At 37.6% G+C, this 16,628-nt stretch overlaps 1 protein-coding gene across 40 annotated transcripts in view; it reads right to left on the reverse strand.

Annotated features, from left to right (window-relative positions):
- NRCAM (neuronal cell adhesion molecule) overlaps positions 1 to 16,628 on the reverse strand; it is a 259,428-nt gene that overhangs the window by 130,549 nt on the left and 112,251 nt on the right. Inside the window, exon 1 of one of the 40 annotated variants that reach the window (XM_070424677.1) lies at positions 15,766 to 15,782. The exons of 38 other annotated variants lie outside the window; for them this stretch is intronic. The gene's annotated coding sequence lies outside the window, so the exon portion shown is untranslated. Of the gene's footprint in view, positions 1 to 315; positions 415 to 15,765; positions 15,783 to 16,628 lie in introns of those variants that run through there. One more of the 40 variants, XM_070424675.1, reaches the window with a different exon arrangement.

A 16,628-nucleotide genomic window follows, 5' to 3' on the forward strand; every position in this document is an offset into this window, starting at 1 on the left:
TTCAATCAAAAGTGACAGCAGAGAGGTAACTCAAACTGTGGTGGCTATCCTCTTAATGAATCTCATCCCAAAGAGTCACGTCTATTTTCTCTTTTCAGTTTAGGAAAATAGAGGTTTTCATAATGCTTTATACAGTGTGGCTAAAATACTTCCTTGCTGTGGGCTGCTTGTTGTTATTATTATTACTATCATCATCATTATTTAAAATGTTCATTCAGTACAATTGGAATTCTTTTGACTGTTTTTGAAAGGCCCCAAGTTCTTAATGAGGGTCCTAAGTAAATGATGGGAATAGACAAGAGAGGAGCAGCACACCTGGGCTAGGACAAAGGCTCAGCTATGGACAGCTCCAGAGCTTGGTCCTCTCCAACTCTCGTCTCCTCAGCCTAAATGCTTCCTTTGCAAATATTCCAGCTGAGAATGAACCAGAAAAAGACAGCATGGAGTACAATCACAGCGGAGGGCATTAGGTTACACTAGTTGGTTTTGTAGACAACCGACTCAGTGACATCACGGTTTTCTAAAGGAGGATCTGTGGCTTTTTGGACGTTGGGTTTTTGGAAACAGAAGTCATACTATCAACCTCTGAAAAATCCTTCAGAGATGAGAAACAAGTGTCAATTCAGGAACTCCTGGCTGCACTCAAATATTAAGACAACTATGAATCTCAAAGGATTCCTTTAATAAAATAAAAGATCTGTAATCAGCTCAGATGTTTTAGTTTATGCATGTGTTATAGAGTATTTTCTGTATTAAACTGCAAAATGGTTTATCTTAATTACATGTAAAATCAATCTTAATAAAGATGTTCATTGGGTTTGATGCAATGATATTTTATCAGAACAAAACGATAATGTTGTGAAGGTTAGTGGCTCTTCCTTGGAATTAAAAGCCATTTTTAAAAGTTCCAACTTTAAAAAAACTCTCTAGCAGCATACAGGAAAAACTCCACAAGGATTTGAAGCTACGTCCACAATAATAATGCAATTCCACAAACATACTGAACATTTACTATGTATCTGTCAATGTATTAAACATGAATAAGGAAAAAAGAATAAAATGTAAATAAGACATGATTCCTACCATAATGGATCTCAGTACAGAACTACTACCAATCACCATAAAATGCACTATTTATAGAACATTATGAGGCCACAAAAGAAGGGGGCATCAAAGAAGGTTTTCTACAGGAGGTAACAGAAGAGTTGGACCTTAAAGGTGGGTAGAAAGGGCATTCTGAAGAGAGGAAGGGCAGGAGCAAAGTAACTACAATGATGAAATGGGTGATGTCATCTAGTAGAGCAATGAAGCTACAGGCAGAGTGATGAAGCGGAGTGGGGGCAGGGAATATGGCAAAAAGGGGATGCTGCAGAGGTCACCTGGAACCGAGTGTAAAGGGCCTCTTGAGCACCTCCTAATTTATGAGTCTGGACTTGAACTTGATAGCAATGTAGACCTATTGAAGATTTTAGGAGAGATGAAAGAAAACTTGTCAGCACTGTAACTGACTGAGAGGGTAGAGATTGGAAAGGGGGACTGTTTAGGGGGGTGTTTCAGTTACCAACATACAAGATTATTGGCTTCTAGGGGTAACAACTGCCTCCTCCCTAAGCCCACATTTGCCTCCTCCCCAAGAAGAATCAGGATACACAAATGGAACACCGATTTAGGGGTAAGAACACTGATTTGGCCATGACAGCTGATAGAATTGCACATTTTTTACTTTATCAGTGGAATAATTTTGTGATTTTCTGTTGTCCCAATATGTGAGTGCATCTTGTAGGTAGAATTTTATTAGGTCAGCAGGTGGCTGTGGTCTCATTTTCTTCTCTCCACCTAGCCATCTTTCCATCTTCCCACCATCTCTCTCTTTAGGGCAACTCAGCTCTGTTTTGGGGCCTGCCCAGGACCTGAGGCAGGTAGATTAGCCCAATGCCATACTTTACAGGCGAGAAACATTGCTCTGGGTCCTCTTTTCCTATTGCTGGATGTGGGCCTTGGATCCATCTTTCTCTTCATATTGCAATGTTCATGTCTGACACTGGTTTGGGCTTAAGAGAATCAGAGCCTGCTTAATGGAGTAGTTTACATTCAGGTCATTCAAGCCAACCTCATTAGGGTAAAGAACTTGTCACCTCTTCTAGCCTATTGGGACTCAAGACCAAGCCTCAGCTAATAATATATGTGTACTTCCTTTTGCCTTGTCAATATCAGCACTACAAGTATCTTATTTGGGGACCTCATAGGCAGAACAGAACATAAGCATTCTTGTGTCTCCTGGCCAGCGTATACTACAATCCTTCATCTCCAAAAATTCATGGTAAGATGTATATACAACTCAAAGGGATAGCCTATTCCTTCCTTTTTACAGTCCATCTAAAACAAATTTCTGTGTATGGTAAAATCAATAGAAACTTACAGAGTGCTTTAGTTTGCTGACCCAAGTCCTTTAGGGGAATGTTCACCCTAATTATTTGGCACCCTTCACTGTGAATGAAGAACCTACACCACATTGCTGTGGAACAATTGCTGAAAATCTGTTTGACAGATGACCAGAGGCCACAGATAAATATAGAGAAATGAACCAATCAAAAACACATGTCAATAAAAATACATTTACTGTAATTTTTACCTAGAAGAGATAAGAGATAATAGACTACTACTATGTCCCAGACCCTGTATACATATTGCAGGTGATGCACCAATTCTGTAATTATCCTATTGCTTCAACACAGAGGCAGAAACGGAAGCACTGAGAGGTTAAGTAAATGACCCTATATATCTGTAGTACAATACTGCTTCTGTCTAAATAGAAAACTTGCAGTTTTTTCATCTTTACTCTACGGCTTTTGAGAGAGGACATAATAAACTTGGAGTTGGGGTGTCACTGAGATTTAAGAGGAGGGCAGAAGTTGTCAGAAAGAGTGACCTGACTGAGAGAGATGTATTGAGGAAGCCAAGAACTAAGAGGATCAGGAGGGGAGAAGGGTGGTCCAAAGGGTGGACCTGCAGGAAGGACCCAAATGGGGAGACCTCAGCAGCTGTCAGTGGGAAGTCCCCGCAGCCTGAGCTGGCAACTATCACTACCTCCCCAGCAACTGTGATTTCCAGCTGTTAGTGACATCTAACTGCACTATCATTTCTATGCACCTCTGCCAAGTATATTTTTTTATTAATAATGTTTTATAAAAGCAGCAGGAATAGAAATACTGCTAGGAATGGTGTGGAAGAAGATGTTTTTGAACATAAATTTTAAAGAAGTGTCAATGTGGTTCTTTTGATTAGTTTGAATAGTTTTTAGTATAATTCAATTCAGCGCACCCCGCCCTGAGAAGAACACATGTAGTTTTGCATAGGTATGGTTTCCCATAGGCATTATGTAGAAACATTATTTCATCCTTGCTATTATTGATAGGGCACTGCTTCAGTTTTAACCTCCCTGTGATGATTTAAACCCTCAAGCTTTACAAAGACCACCAGAAGACTATGTATTAATTAATTGTATTGCCATGTCAGCAAGTATGCCAAACATTTCTAGGGAATGAATTTTTGTTACATTCATTACTCTTGCTTTGACAACTGTGTCAATGGGTTTTCATCACTCCAAAACACATTTAGATTGATGGAATAGAGTAATACATCATCGCTAAGGGTTATTTTTCCAATAAACAAGTAAGAGTTTACTTTTTTTTAACAAAATATAATCAACTTATCCTAAATCAAAAGGTCAAGATGAGATCTGATGTAATTTAAAAGTAGCCTTCAGAAAAGATGAGTAACATCTAGGTGAAAAATGTAAACCCAAAGGCCACAGTACACACGATGAACCAATTACAATGAAAGTAATTCAATGGCGCATAAGTATTACATAAAAATTCAATAATCCAAGAAAGTGAGTACTTGCCTTAGCCACTCATAGAAAAATAAAATATTGACCCTCCCTTAATCTTTCCAAAGTAGATTGGACTACTGATGCACATGAAATTATTGCAGAAATTATTTTTGTTTTTATTTTTTTAAATGTTAGATCCAAAACATTTAATACAACTGAAAATCTGTTACTGTAAAAACTAGTTGGTACAAATGATCATCAAGCAAAAACCCTCAATATCTCATTTGGTTTATACTCTCTGGAATAACTATGAGGATCTTAAACATACATATTCTTTGGTTCCTGTGAGGTTAATTTCTAAAAATTGGCCTTGTTGATGATATAGCAAAGGACATATTACATTAAAATATCAAGCATCTGATCCCTCACACTTACTCTGTTTTCATCTGTGAGAATTATTTCCTATTTATGCTCTTTAAAAGTAAACATAGCTAAGAAATACTTTTTGGAATATCAATTTTGAAAACCCTACATGTAACAATATATTTATGCCCCTACACTATTACATATTTCTGTAAGCATGCAAAATTATTTTGTGCTTTTATCACTTTAAAATTATGGCAATTTACAAATTTACTTTTTAATCTTCGGTCTTAACAAAACTTCAGTAGTATCAAAATCATGGACTAATCCCGAAACACTTATTTTTTCTTAACTTCCTGCTTTTGACATGATCTCTTGATTGAATCTGGGGTCCATTCATACTTATTAACTGGAGAGAAAAGGATAAACAACCCTATTAAAATTGGCATTTGTCTTTGGTTTCTCTGGGGTATGTCTGTCGTCCAGCAGCTTAATTCAACTTGGCGTGGGAAACTGCCAAAATCATCTTGAAACCCAGTTCTCTCCATTTCAGCAGGCTACAGAACTAGTCCATTCCAAAAGGCATAGAGCATGGTCTGAAATAAAGCAGGTTCTCCAACTAGTACCTCAACCTCTTGAAAGACTAATATATTCTTTGGGACTTGGGACCAACTCCATGACCTCTTACATGTTAGGATAGGAGCAAGGCTGATGGGATCCATTCTGATGGGAAACTTGCAAGTAGAACCTTAAGTGCATCCTGCTTCACCCTTCCAGGGAAAGGAAACCACTGAGCCCTTGGTGAACCAAATTAAACAGATTGAAGACTGACCACGTCCAGAAGCTTTGACTGCTTCAAGTGAATCATCATTTGCTACCTTGGAGACTGGTGGGCGACATCCAATAGTGGGCAAATTGCATTGATCTATGGCAGGTTGGACATATGCCATCTTACGTCTGTCAGTGCACATTGTCACATACATTGTTGTAACATTTCATGGTACATTATAATTGGCACATTTTTGTGGTTTTATCAGAGGAATTACTGTAAGTATACACAGAAACCTAGAAGTCCAGTGTGCAGTCACAGTTAGCTGTCACATGTAGAGTCCTTGTGGGGAAGAAGCTCCTGTCCAGGGTCTACACTTCTAGTTCCCCCTACATCTGGGTGAGACTGTGAGATGTAAGAGACCTAATGTGTACCACTTCTTCCCCCAGATGCTCAAAAAGCAAGTATGTCTTTCCCACCCCTCTTATCTCTCCACTTCGAGCTGGGTGTCAATGCTCAGTGTGACCGGAAGTCCCAGGGCCTGGCCTCTGCCAGCATAGGTCCCTAGGGTGAGGAGCAGGGATCCTTCCCTTCACACAAATGATCTACATTATGAGTACTAGACTGTTCTAGGAACGGAACTCTAACCCAGTGAAGTTTCTACAATTTGGGGGTTTATTAGACTGGCTAGCTCTGCCCTATCTAGTAGAGTCAGCATGTGATGAACATAATAGAAAGCTTAAATTGAATCCATTCTTCATTGGTCCTTTCTCTGTGTCTATAATCTAACAGAAACATATTTAATTTTAAAATATTAGTGTACTCAGAGCAGTAGAGCAAAAGTGATAAAAGGATATTAAATAAGTCTGATTAAAGATAATTAAAGTAACAGTGTTTATCTCTCCTAGGGAAGAAAAAGTTTAAAGAAAGCTACATTATCAGTAAATATATGAAGGTCCTAAGAATTTTTATAGCAGATAATGAGAAAATATTTTTCAACAATCATTAAAATAAACCAAACAAATAGAGAAGATTTACATGATACAATATAAAATAGCACAGGACCTAGAACATGGGGAAGACTGAAAGTTTCTGAGAATCTGGTTCAGTAGGGGTAGGCAGGGCCTGGAAACCCACCTACTAACAGACAGCCCAGGGAGTCTGATGCAGGTGGTCATGGGACCCACAGTGAGCAACAAGGTGAAGAACGCCTCTAGGGTAATGATGGTTAAACAGTGAATACACCACTTTGTGATGTTGTCAATTTCCTTCCTAGAAGAAAGCAAAATTGGGAAAGGTTCTCATCCACAGGGTGGAAAACACACTCTGTCAACAAACATTACAGAGCTCTGGGAATCTAGTCAAGTAAGATATGATCCCAATCATTAAGCAACTCAAAGTCTTAGGAGAGATATACCACAAATGTATATCAGAGAGAGAGAGAGAGAGAGAGAGAGAGAGAGAGAGAGAGAGAGAGAGAACTGGTGATGAAGAGAAAAAAGAAACCAAGATGACTTCTGGGTTTGAACTAGGGAGATGAGATCTCATGCCTGGGTGGGAAGATGTCCCGCAGCGGAGCCCCAGGTTCCCCAATCTCCCCTGGGTGTCCCCGTCCTGAAACACAGTCTCCAGATAATGTTGTTACCAACCAAGATACAGAATGAAACAGAGGAAGGGTAGGCACTCAACCTTATTCAAGAAGCAAAAGCAGTTCAACTTTACATATTTACATATTGAACTTCCATGTAAAGTGCTGGGGAAAAAGATTCTAGAGCAAACAAAAAAGTCTTATAAAATCAAATGGCTCTATGGGGACTTACTGTTTAATGGGTAGTTTCAGTCTGGGATAATGACAAATTTCTGGAGATGGATGCTGGTTATAGCCACATAACAATGTGAATGCACTTAATACAACTGAACTGCACACTTAATGGTTAAAATGATAATTCATGTGTTAAATATATTTTACCACAATAAAAAAAAACATGGCTATGAATGTTCTTCTAACTTTGTAAGTTAATGAATAATAGGATATTTGCAGGGGGGAAAAAGCAACTGACATCCTACACTATCCCATCAATACTTTCTATGCTTTTGAAAAGTAAGGAAAAATTAATTCAGTCAACAAATATTTAATGAGCAACTACTATGGCCCAGACATTGTTCTAGGCTCTGAAGGTACAGTAATGAACAGAATAAAAAAAAGTCCTGCCCTCATATAGCATTTATTTATTCATTCCCTCATATACTCAACAAATATTTTTTAAATGTCCATCACTTACCAATCTCTATGCTGGGCACCAGAAATACAACAGTGAAAAAATAACAATGAAAACCTTAGCAAACCAGACCCATCTTTGCCTTCATGAAGATTATAGTTGACTGCAGGAGATAGATATTGACCAACTAATTACAGAAATTAATCTAAAATATCAACTTTGAAGTCATCAAAGCAGAGATGTGTGGAGCTCCCAGAGTGTGTGGTGATGGGAATTGGCTTAGTCAAGGAGGTTGGTCTTTCTAAATGATGACTGAGCTGAGATCTGATGAACAAGGTTGGAAGGGAGAGTGTGGGCAGAGCAGAGGGGAAGGGAGAGTGGTCCTGATGAGGGTGAAGAAGCAGGTGGGGTTCTGGCCACAGAGCAAGCACCTCACAGACCTTTCAGTCTTTATTTATTCTAAGGGCAGTGGGACCCACTGATGTACTTTAAGGAGGCTGGGGGGTAGGGGAGAGTACAGGGAAGAGGGAATCACTTGATCAAAAATAATACTTTGCTGCTCTAACAATTTAAAAATGACCAACTGAAAATGAGGACAATAACTACAAGTGAATTCCTATACAATTATAAAAGTAGGTGAAATTCTTTGAAGCTTTCAGATGAAAGATAGTTATTAACATATCAAAGAATTATCATGATCAAATAAGAAATTATAAACATCACTCCAATTTTTAATTATCTAGAGTTTATCAAAACACAGAATCTATTTAAGTTCTATTACATAATCTACTAATGAAGCTGAATTTGATTAACAGTGAGACACCTGAATTTGTAAGCCTGGTAAATTAAGTTGCTCACACTTGATTAATACTGTTTAAAGTGGATACTTTGGGGGTGGGGGGAGGGAAACAAACAAACAGTGATACTATTTTATAAAAAAGTGAAGTGTATTAAACATCACAAAATATAATTACTTAAGCATCTTTCATTAACATAAGGTGATAATGGATTTGACTTGGGGTGGTGAACTCATGGCACAATATATAGATGATGTATTATAGAATTGTATAACTGAAACCTATATAATTTTATTTACCAATGTCACCCCAATAAATTCAATAGCAAAATAAAACTAAAACAAAACATAAGGTGACAATGGGACATTTAACTAAATTTGCATCAATTTGATTAATATTTAAGAACTTGAACAAAGAATCCAACCCAGAGATAGTATTTCTTCCTTTAAAGTATGGTATCAATGCTAATATTTACTGTTGAACGGGAAAAAATTCAGCCTGGCATACCGCTGTATGCAAAGAGCAGATATATAAGGGAATAAGGAAACGCCACCTTTCATATATAATCAAGTTAGTCACATGCTCACTATTTTATTTTAAGCAGATTTAAAAATTCAATAAGTAGGTGACAGATATTTCTGTGTTTCAAATTCTGGTAGGAAAGAGCAAACTTGATTTTTGTCCAAAGCTAATCTGACCAGACTATCTCTCAAAGTTCAGAAAAGTTGACCCACATAATTTGCACAATTCACCTTTTCACCAAATACTATTGAGATCTGTGAATTTGTTGTTCTGCTTAAATTACCTTAAGAAAGCAATGCATATTGCCAGAAGAATGCTTCCAAGGATGTTTTAGCTATATTTTATTATAAACCACCAAAGCCTCCTTGATTTCATAGGTCCTGGGAATTAAAGCTCATTTGCAGAGGCCTCTACTACCATCACTTTTTGAAATTTAAGCTTCACAAAGATCTTAATTGTAAAGTTTAATATGAGTTGATTTAAATTTATTGCTCTATCAATTTACACTTTGGTCTGAACAATTTAATATACTTTGGATACAAAACGTTTTTAAATTTTATGTGCAAAATTCTTCTGATTTTTAATGCAAAGTTTTAAAGGCCCAACTAAATCACCCATTGTTACCAAAACTGTAGTTCATATCCCTAGCAGGTATTACAAATAATAAGTCAGATTGGAAAGAAAGGGATAAAGATGCAGTAAATCAGATTTAGGAGCAGTAAAGAAGAATGAATGCATTTCCCATAAAAGGAAGGGAGAAAAAATATTTTAAAAAATTAAAAATATAATTTGGTTGTACATTTGTTGTTGTTGGCACTAAACAAATCTCACTATAAAGATAAAAGAGGTTTGAAAAACTTTCAAACATTTGGATAAAGATTAGACATTTCTTTTTTTTACTATTAGTTTTTAAAGTTGGCAAATCTCTTCAGATGCTCTAGTTTGCTACAGACATGAACTCACAAGTAGTCCTCTCACTTTTATTTTCCCTCACAACTTCCTGATTAGTTTGCATGTTCACTGAACTGAATTTGAGGTCTTTTCATAATACTCTGGAAGGAAAAAGAAATGAACCACCACAGAAACAAAATAAAATGGGTTTCAAATACAACTCTAATGTAGCTTAAGTAATGTCGATCCTGTGTTTCCCATGATATTGATTGGCACCTGGGACCTCCTAATGAGGATTTTGTCTCCATTTCTTGGTTATCTATGCAAGCACGGATTGTCAATTTTAGTTACACTGGGTTTTTTGAACCAAGGGGAACTTTATTAACTTAAAAAAATAAAAGCACAGGAATTCAAACAGGACTTTAAATTTTGCCCTGGGAAGACCCCCAATCATACCTAAGCCTACCATTACAAGTTTCTCTGTAGTAGTGTCTGGGCTGAGAGGTCTATTCCTGGTCAATACCATAATGGCTTTGGGAGTCTCAAATCTCCCTGTTCTCTAGATCTGTCTCCCAACTAGAGAATTTGAAACTCTGGTCTTATAGAAATCTGAAATACTATTAGTTCCAGGTCACTAACTAAAGTTAAGTCCGAATATGAAGCTGTCCATTTAAAAAGAGGTCATCTTTAATGCAACCTGACCTGTATTAAACTAGCCATTATTTCTAAATAAAGCAGTTAAATTATGAATTCAATAGCTTACCAGGTGACATTCAGTAAATTACTTCCCCTCTGAGTACAAAATGGGGTTAGTAATCCCGACCTATCTCTCAAGGTCTCTGGAGACAATTCGCTTAGGAATTGTCTAAGTGCTGTATAAATGTTGCTGGTGTTATGAGAGACTGGTTTTATTGTCATCAGAATGCCACCATCATAAAAAGGAATTTAGAGGTTTAGTCGGAGGTGAATTAACAAAGCAAGGTCTATGCAAATACAAGTGCCCTCTGACCTTGGATCACTGAGCTTGACAAACTGCACAGATCAGAATGTAAATGAAGTTTGCATTTTCAGAGACAGAATTCCTTTGCTTTGAAAATCATTACTTTGGAAGCAAAACAACCATTTGCGATGTCCACCACTTTTTTTCTTCTTTGTTATTCGCATTGATACTCCCAGCATCATTTGCATTAAAGCATGACATTGGAGAATCCAAGGCCTTTCTTTCTGAATCAACTCTCTGGCATACCCAGGAAACATGCCTCTCAGTAGACATGGGCTGCGTAGGCAATTTACTTCTTTCATTTTAAGTTTTTTTTTTTTTAATTGTGTGATCCCATGACTTTCGTTACTTTTAGAGAATATAAATTCTCTTCCTCGGTTAAATTTCCATGATTCATTCATGTATTTGACAAATAGTTACTACTGAGGACCTAGTCCTAGTAGGTGCCAGGCACTGTCCTAGGTGCTGGAGACAGCAGTAATAAAGAAGGCAGCAAGTCCTGCTCTCCCACGGCTTACTATATTCTAGTGGGGTGGAAACAAATAGTAAGCAAAACAAGTAAGCAAGTAAATATACTATGTTAGAATGAAAAAATAAAGTATGGTGAGAGGATGAGAGTGCAAAGATAGGGAAAGGCTACAATTTTAGGTATGGTGGTCAGTGATAAACCTCCTTGAGAAGGTGTGCTTTGAGGAAAGATGTGAGGGACTAGAGAGTGAGAGCCATTGGGAAAGAGCTTTGCAGGTAAGGTGAGGGTTCCAGGCAGTTTGAACAACTGTACTGAGATAGGCTGAAGGGGAGTACGCTGAGACAGGAGGGCCACATAGAAGGCTATTACAACAGTTCAGAGCAGATATTTGTGGCTTGATCCATGAGGGTGGCACATTAGGCTTTTAATTATTAATCCCATCCTTCTTCATCTAGCTGTGGTTTCTTACTTGGATTACTTCTCAGCAGGTATTTTTTCTTTAACACCTTCCCTTCCGTTCCCTCCCTGTCAATAATAATATTTTCCCTCTGATCAGACCATCTTAGAAAGGATCAGAGCATGCCACATTTGGATGTAGTCAAATCAGCAAGTAAACTACTGTTAAAAGATAAAAGGAGGCATATTACACAATTGTAAGAGTTTATTTGAGGAAAACTCTATTTGAATCAGACAGCATCCAGTCTGGCAGATACAAAGGAACTCTGAGGAGCTGTATAAAGTGAAATACTTTTATAGGCAGAAGGAAGTTGGGAACAAGGCAAAAAAGCCAGCTGGTTATTAGATTACTTTCTTTTAGGGGATGGCAGGAGTCTATCAGGCAGATTACCTAACTACTGTTGATAAAGCGATTCATGATTGACTGGTTTAAGGTTCCATTTCTAGGAGAGCTGACACTGTAAGTTAAGTCTTATTAACATAAGTGACTCCATTTGGGATCTGATGTCTTGTTTTGAACACTGCTCTCCAAAAGCATAGGTGACTTGATAGGGTTCTATCGAAGTTCTTAGTAAAGACACCTGCCACTCTTCAACTGGCACTGCACCACAGCAAAGACTGTGGAGTGAAAGCTCCCCCCTGAAGTGGGGGTGGGCGGGTGAGGAGCGACTGCATTGGGTACAGAAGTCCGGGATGAGGCCAACAGCTTCGATTTTCAGAAACCTCTACAAATCTGCTTGCATGTTGAGTCCCAATAGGAATGCATAAAAACAGTTTTTGAAGCAAACTATTATCCTGTTTTTCTATGCTCTTATGTCCATATAAACCAAAGAAAGGCTTACTGCCTTTTAACTGTGTGTAACACTTAGTACTTTAAAAAATATCTTTAGCCAGGACCACTTTCATTAGACACCAGGTACCAGGCAAGCCCAAGCGTTGAGCCCTGATTCCCACGAAACAGTAAGGGCAGACATTCCCTTCACAAACAGAAAGGAGGTGGCTACATTGGAGCGCAGTTCCATTGTACTCTAGGAAGGAAGTGACAGTGGCAACTACCCTGGTGCAAAAAAGAAGAAAATATGTTCGTCTTTACAGCCAACCTAGAGGAAAAGTTCTTAGCAACTTCAGGACCAATGGTGAAGGAAGGATGTGCAAGCAGAGAGCTCTTGGAATACTGTGGCAGCTCCTCTAGGTAGCTGGGGGTACTCTTACTTTTTAACTGGGTCTCATTTTTTTTTTTTTTGCAGAATAAACAGGAATGAGAACTTCCATTCTATAAATGAAATAACATATGACATTTATTAATGGATTATTACTTTAAATAAATGATCTCTCTTTTCTTCATTTTGGCTGACTGACCAGAAGAAAATACCTCTTAACATTTAGAAAAAAACATGTGTGTGTTTTTTTTCCTGAACTAGAGTTCTACCCTTGAGCCCTAGTTCCTTCAAGCATTTCCATTTCCTGTTCCTGCATCTGCTTCAGGGCCTTCCTCAATGTCACCTTCTCAGTAAGACCCTCTGTGGCTGGCCTTGTCCAAAATGGCAACCGACACCCAACCCCATATCCCATTTCCCTGCTTTATCTTTCTCCTTAGCACTAATCACCATCTAACATATTACGAATTTTATTGATTTATTCTGTTTGCTGTTTTTATGAGTACAGAGATTTTTGTCTGCTTTTGTTCGTGCTATATTCCCAGTGCCTAAGACAATGTCTAACACATGGAGAACATGAATAAATATCTACCGAATGAATTAGAGTGATGAGATAATAATCTTAACTTGAAATGTTATACTGAAAAGGTCAATTTTGGCTAGCACATGCATAGAGAGATATCTGGAAGGACACACAAGAGACTGATAGTATTTACTTTTAGGGAAGACTCAAGGGAGAAATTTACGTATCATTTCAGAGCTGAATGTACTATCCACATCTTAAGATCATTAGAATGTTTTTATTATCACTCACAGATATCTGGATAATATGAATTATGGGCCATTTTTTAAAAATATGCTTTTGTTGATTTCAAAGAGAGGAAGGGAGAGGGAGAGAGAAATAAAAACATCAGTGATAAGATAGAGTCATTGATTGGCTTCCTCCTTTATGCCCCCCTACTAGCCCACAATCTGGGAATCGAACCGTGACCTCCCAGTTTATGAGTTGACGCTCAACCACGGAGCCACACTGGCTGGGCAAATTATGGACCATTTTAAATTCTTTTTATAATCTTCAATCGTAAAAAAAAGCCCCACTAAATGTTCATGTAAAATTAGTTAACCACATAATATGTATAAAAATCTACATGTAAACATATACAATGCTTTTTGATGAGGCAAAGTTAATACAAAAAGACACATCTGATTACTCTTTTACGTTTCTAGTGCTCACAGACCTCACAGGTAACAGGATTAACAGATCTGGCCAGTACCAAAGACAACTGTAGATGAAGACTTCCCAATCATCAGGATATTCTGAACATTGAAAAACTTTATTTGTACTAACAACATGGTGGCAAGTATTTCAATTGGGGCCAAGACTTGAAAAGTATTTCAGTTTTCCTCTGAATTTCAGAGTGAGGCTATAATACAAATTAGTATCCATAATGAGATTTCCTGAGAAAAAAATGAAAGAAACCATGAAAACCAGAGTGCAGACAGGAAAGTCAGAGAGAAGTGGGTTGACAAAGTTGTAGAGTTAGACCATCAGAGCATAGTTATTTAAAGAGTAAGGAAATTCAGAATGAGAAGAAAGCAGACCTGGCAAGTGAATGCAACTTGAAATAAATATTGTTCTCAATGTAATTCAGGTAAACAAGAGACCTGGGGCCATGTGTCATATAAAGGGAAAATTTATAGATTTGACAGTTTATTTTCTGGGAATGGAATGTGCCCTTGGAGTCACGAAGCATGGCCAATTTCGCAAAACAGGAGACAAGGGAAAGAAGCTCTGGAGGGATGGAGACTTGTTTAGCTGAGAGAAAAGGAAGCATGGACCTCATGAATCCCGTTGCCCGTATCCCACAATTCTTTAAACATCACTCGGCTGCTTTAGTGTCTTTTCTCCCTTTTCTCTCACTCTCTTGATTACTCCACTTTCCAGCCAAGGCTTTGATTTTATTTTTAATCCACCTAACGCCAGCTGTTGCCAGAGCCTTCCTATTATAGGGCTTAGTTCAAACAGTCTGATCTTTAAAGCAAACAGCCAGTACGGGGGGCCAACACGGTGTTTTGGAAAGAGCACGGGCCAGAATGCCTGAGTCAGGATTCAGCTCTGCTTGGGGTGCAGCTCCGAATCTTCCTGAATCTCACTTTTCTCATCCTGACGACGGGAATAAGGAGACCTGCCCTTTCTGCAGAAGATAGTTAAGAGGATCAAACTAGAAAGTGCATACGGAAAAGCACTACATACAAATGTAAGTTAATTTTACAGTCATTTTAATGCTATTTTACTACTGTCAGTGGAAAATATGAACAGAAAGAGAAAATAGCAGAATGTCTTCTATACACTTGCTCTATTGTCCAGCTGTAAAAAAAATTCAGATAATGGAGATTGTTAGGGGTGTTTTCAAAGATGCAGAACTTTGTTGCATTACTATAATAACACGATGTTTTATTTCATGATTCGAAAAACTGAGATAGTGAATATAATCTTACAGGTGATCTTTGAAGATACTTCATGAGCTAAAGCTAACAAATCCAATTACGGCATTTATAAAAAAAAAAAAAACCTGCCCCTAATCTTTTTCTCATCCTCTTGATCACTGAATTCTCTGGAACACAGGAAAATTAACACAGGAAACTGAGGGGAAACTCTCAAACTAGTGCAGAAAGAATTACAATATAATTCTTTTTTAAATTAAAAAGACAAATGGGTGAAGCTTGGGCACGAAGGTACTGCATTGTAATAATAAAAACAAACAGGAATGCAGCAGATAAGGGAGAATAAGTCTGGCTGGGAAATTGTCTTCAGGTAATATAAAAAATGGCCCATGATAACGCTAAGAACAAATATGTATACACAGAGTGACAAAATACATTGCAATTACATGTTAACACACCCTGTTGGTGTGCCCTTATAGCAAACACAAACCTACTAGCATTTATTTTTCTTTACACCTTGTTTTTATTTTATTAGTAAAATTCTTGAAATTAAATCTGTTATTGCCTTGCCAAGGTTCTTCTTTTAAGTGTTTAACAAGCTCTGTGAGAAATACTGACCTTTTATTCCAACTCCACTAACCAGATCAGCACGCTAAATAAAAACAAATCAATGAACAGAGAACATGTTTCAAGCAAGCCTTTACAGTGGGAATACACCTCTGATTTTGGCTTCAGTTTTAAACAAATCATTAAAATGATACCTGAGAGTGGGAACAAAAATCAATCAGTCCCAGTTAGGAGTCAAACATCACTTCCCTCTGCACAGAAACAAGCACAGATATTACCTTACAAACGAAGTTATCTTACTGCCTCCCGCTCCCTCCAGTCGCAAGAGAAAAACCTTAAACGAAGTGCACATCCCGACACATTTCTGCAGATAAAACGTTGGCAACTGAACCTGCTGTGGCCTGACCATGTGCAGGAAAATGTTAAAGTCCTCTGGCAGCCAATCCAAAGCTCGTCAGACCTCTGGGGCCTCCCAGGGCGATCAGCCTGGCTTTGTGGCAATACAATGGGGGTTAAACATTTCCTCGTCTCCATTCAGAAGCTAGAAAAATCTGCTTAGTTGCTCAAAATTATTTAGCAAAATACACATAGGCTCTGGTTTGGTAGTATCATTGTTTTAAGAAAGAAACCACCTTACTTTCGACTTTAGGGGGAAAATGTAAAGCATTATGTAATTTCTCCTTTTTTTAAAACCTAGTATTAAATCAAAATAGCATTTTAGAATTCCTATCTGGTCATGTGTAAAGATTTTTTTTTCTTTATAGGACACAGTAACTGCTTGAGACGGAATTGTTTATTTCAGCATCAGGACTTACTTCTCATACACATCTACTTGCCATCCATATAACTCACAACAGTAATTTCTACCTTTGTCCTTCCATGGTAGCCTAGAGACTCTATTTGCTTTAATTAATGAATGTGAGATCGTATTAAGTAAATATTATAACTTTTTATTTCTCTCTTTTCTCCTACCTATTTATTTCTCAATTTCATTCCTCCTTTAGGCTTCTCTAGTCTCTATTGTATTTACCTATCAAACTGTAAAAAATGTTAAATGTTGATTATTATTATTCTTATAAATGATATATTACTGATATATAAGTACACAAATAAAAATAATAGTGAACAAGTATTTTCATTA

Source organism: Myotis yumanensis, unplaced genomic scaffold, assembly GCF_028538775.1.
Source record: "Myotis yumanensis isolate MYYU_CA2020_CCGP unplaced genomic scaffold, mMyoYum1.0.hap1 SCAF_9, whole genome shotgun sequence".
In the NCBI taxonomy this organism is placed as follows: Eukaryota; Metazoa; Chordata; class Mammalia; order Chiroptera; family Vespertilionidae; genus Myotis; species Myotis yumanensis.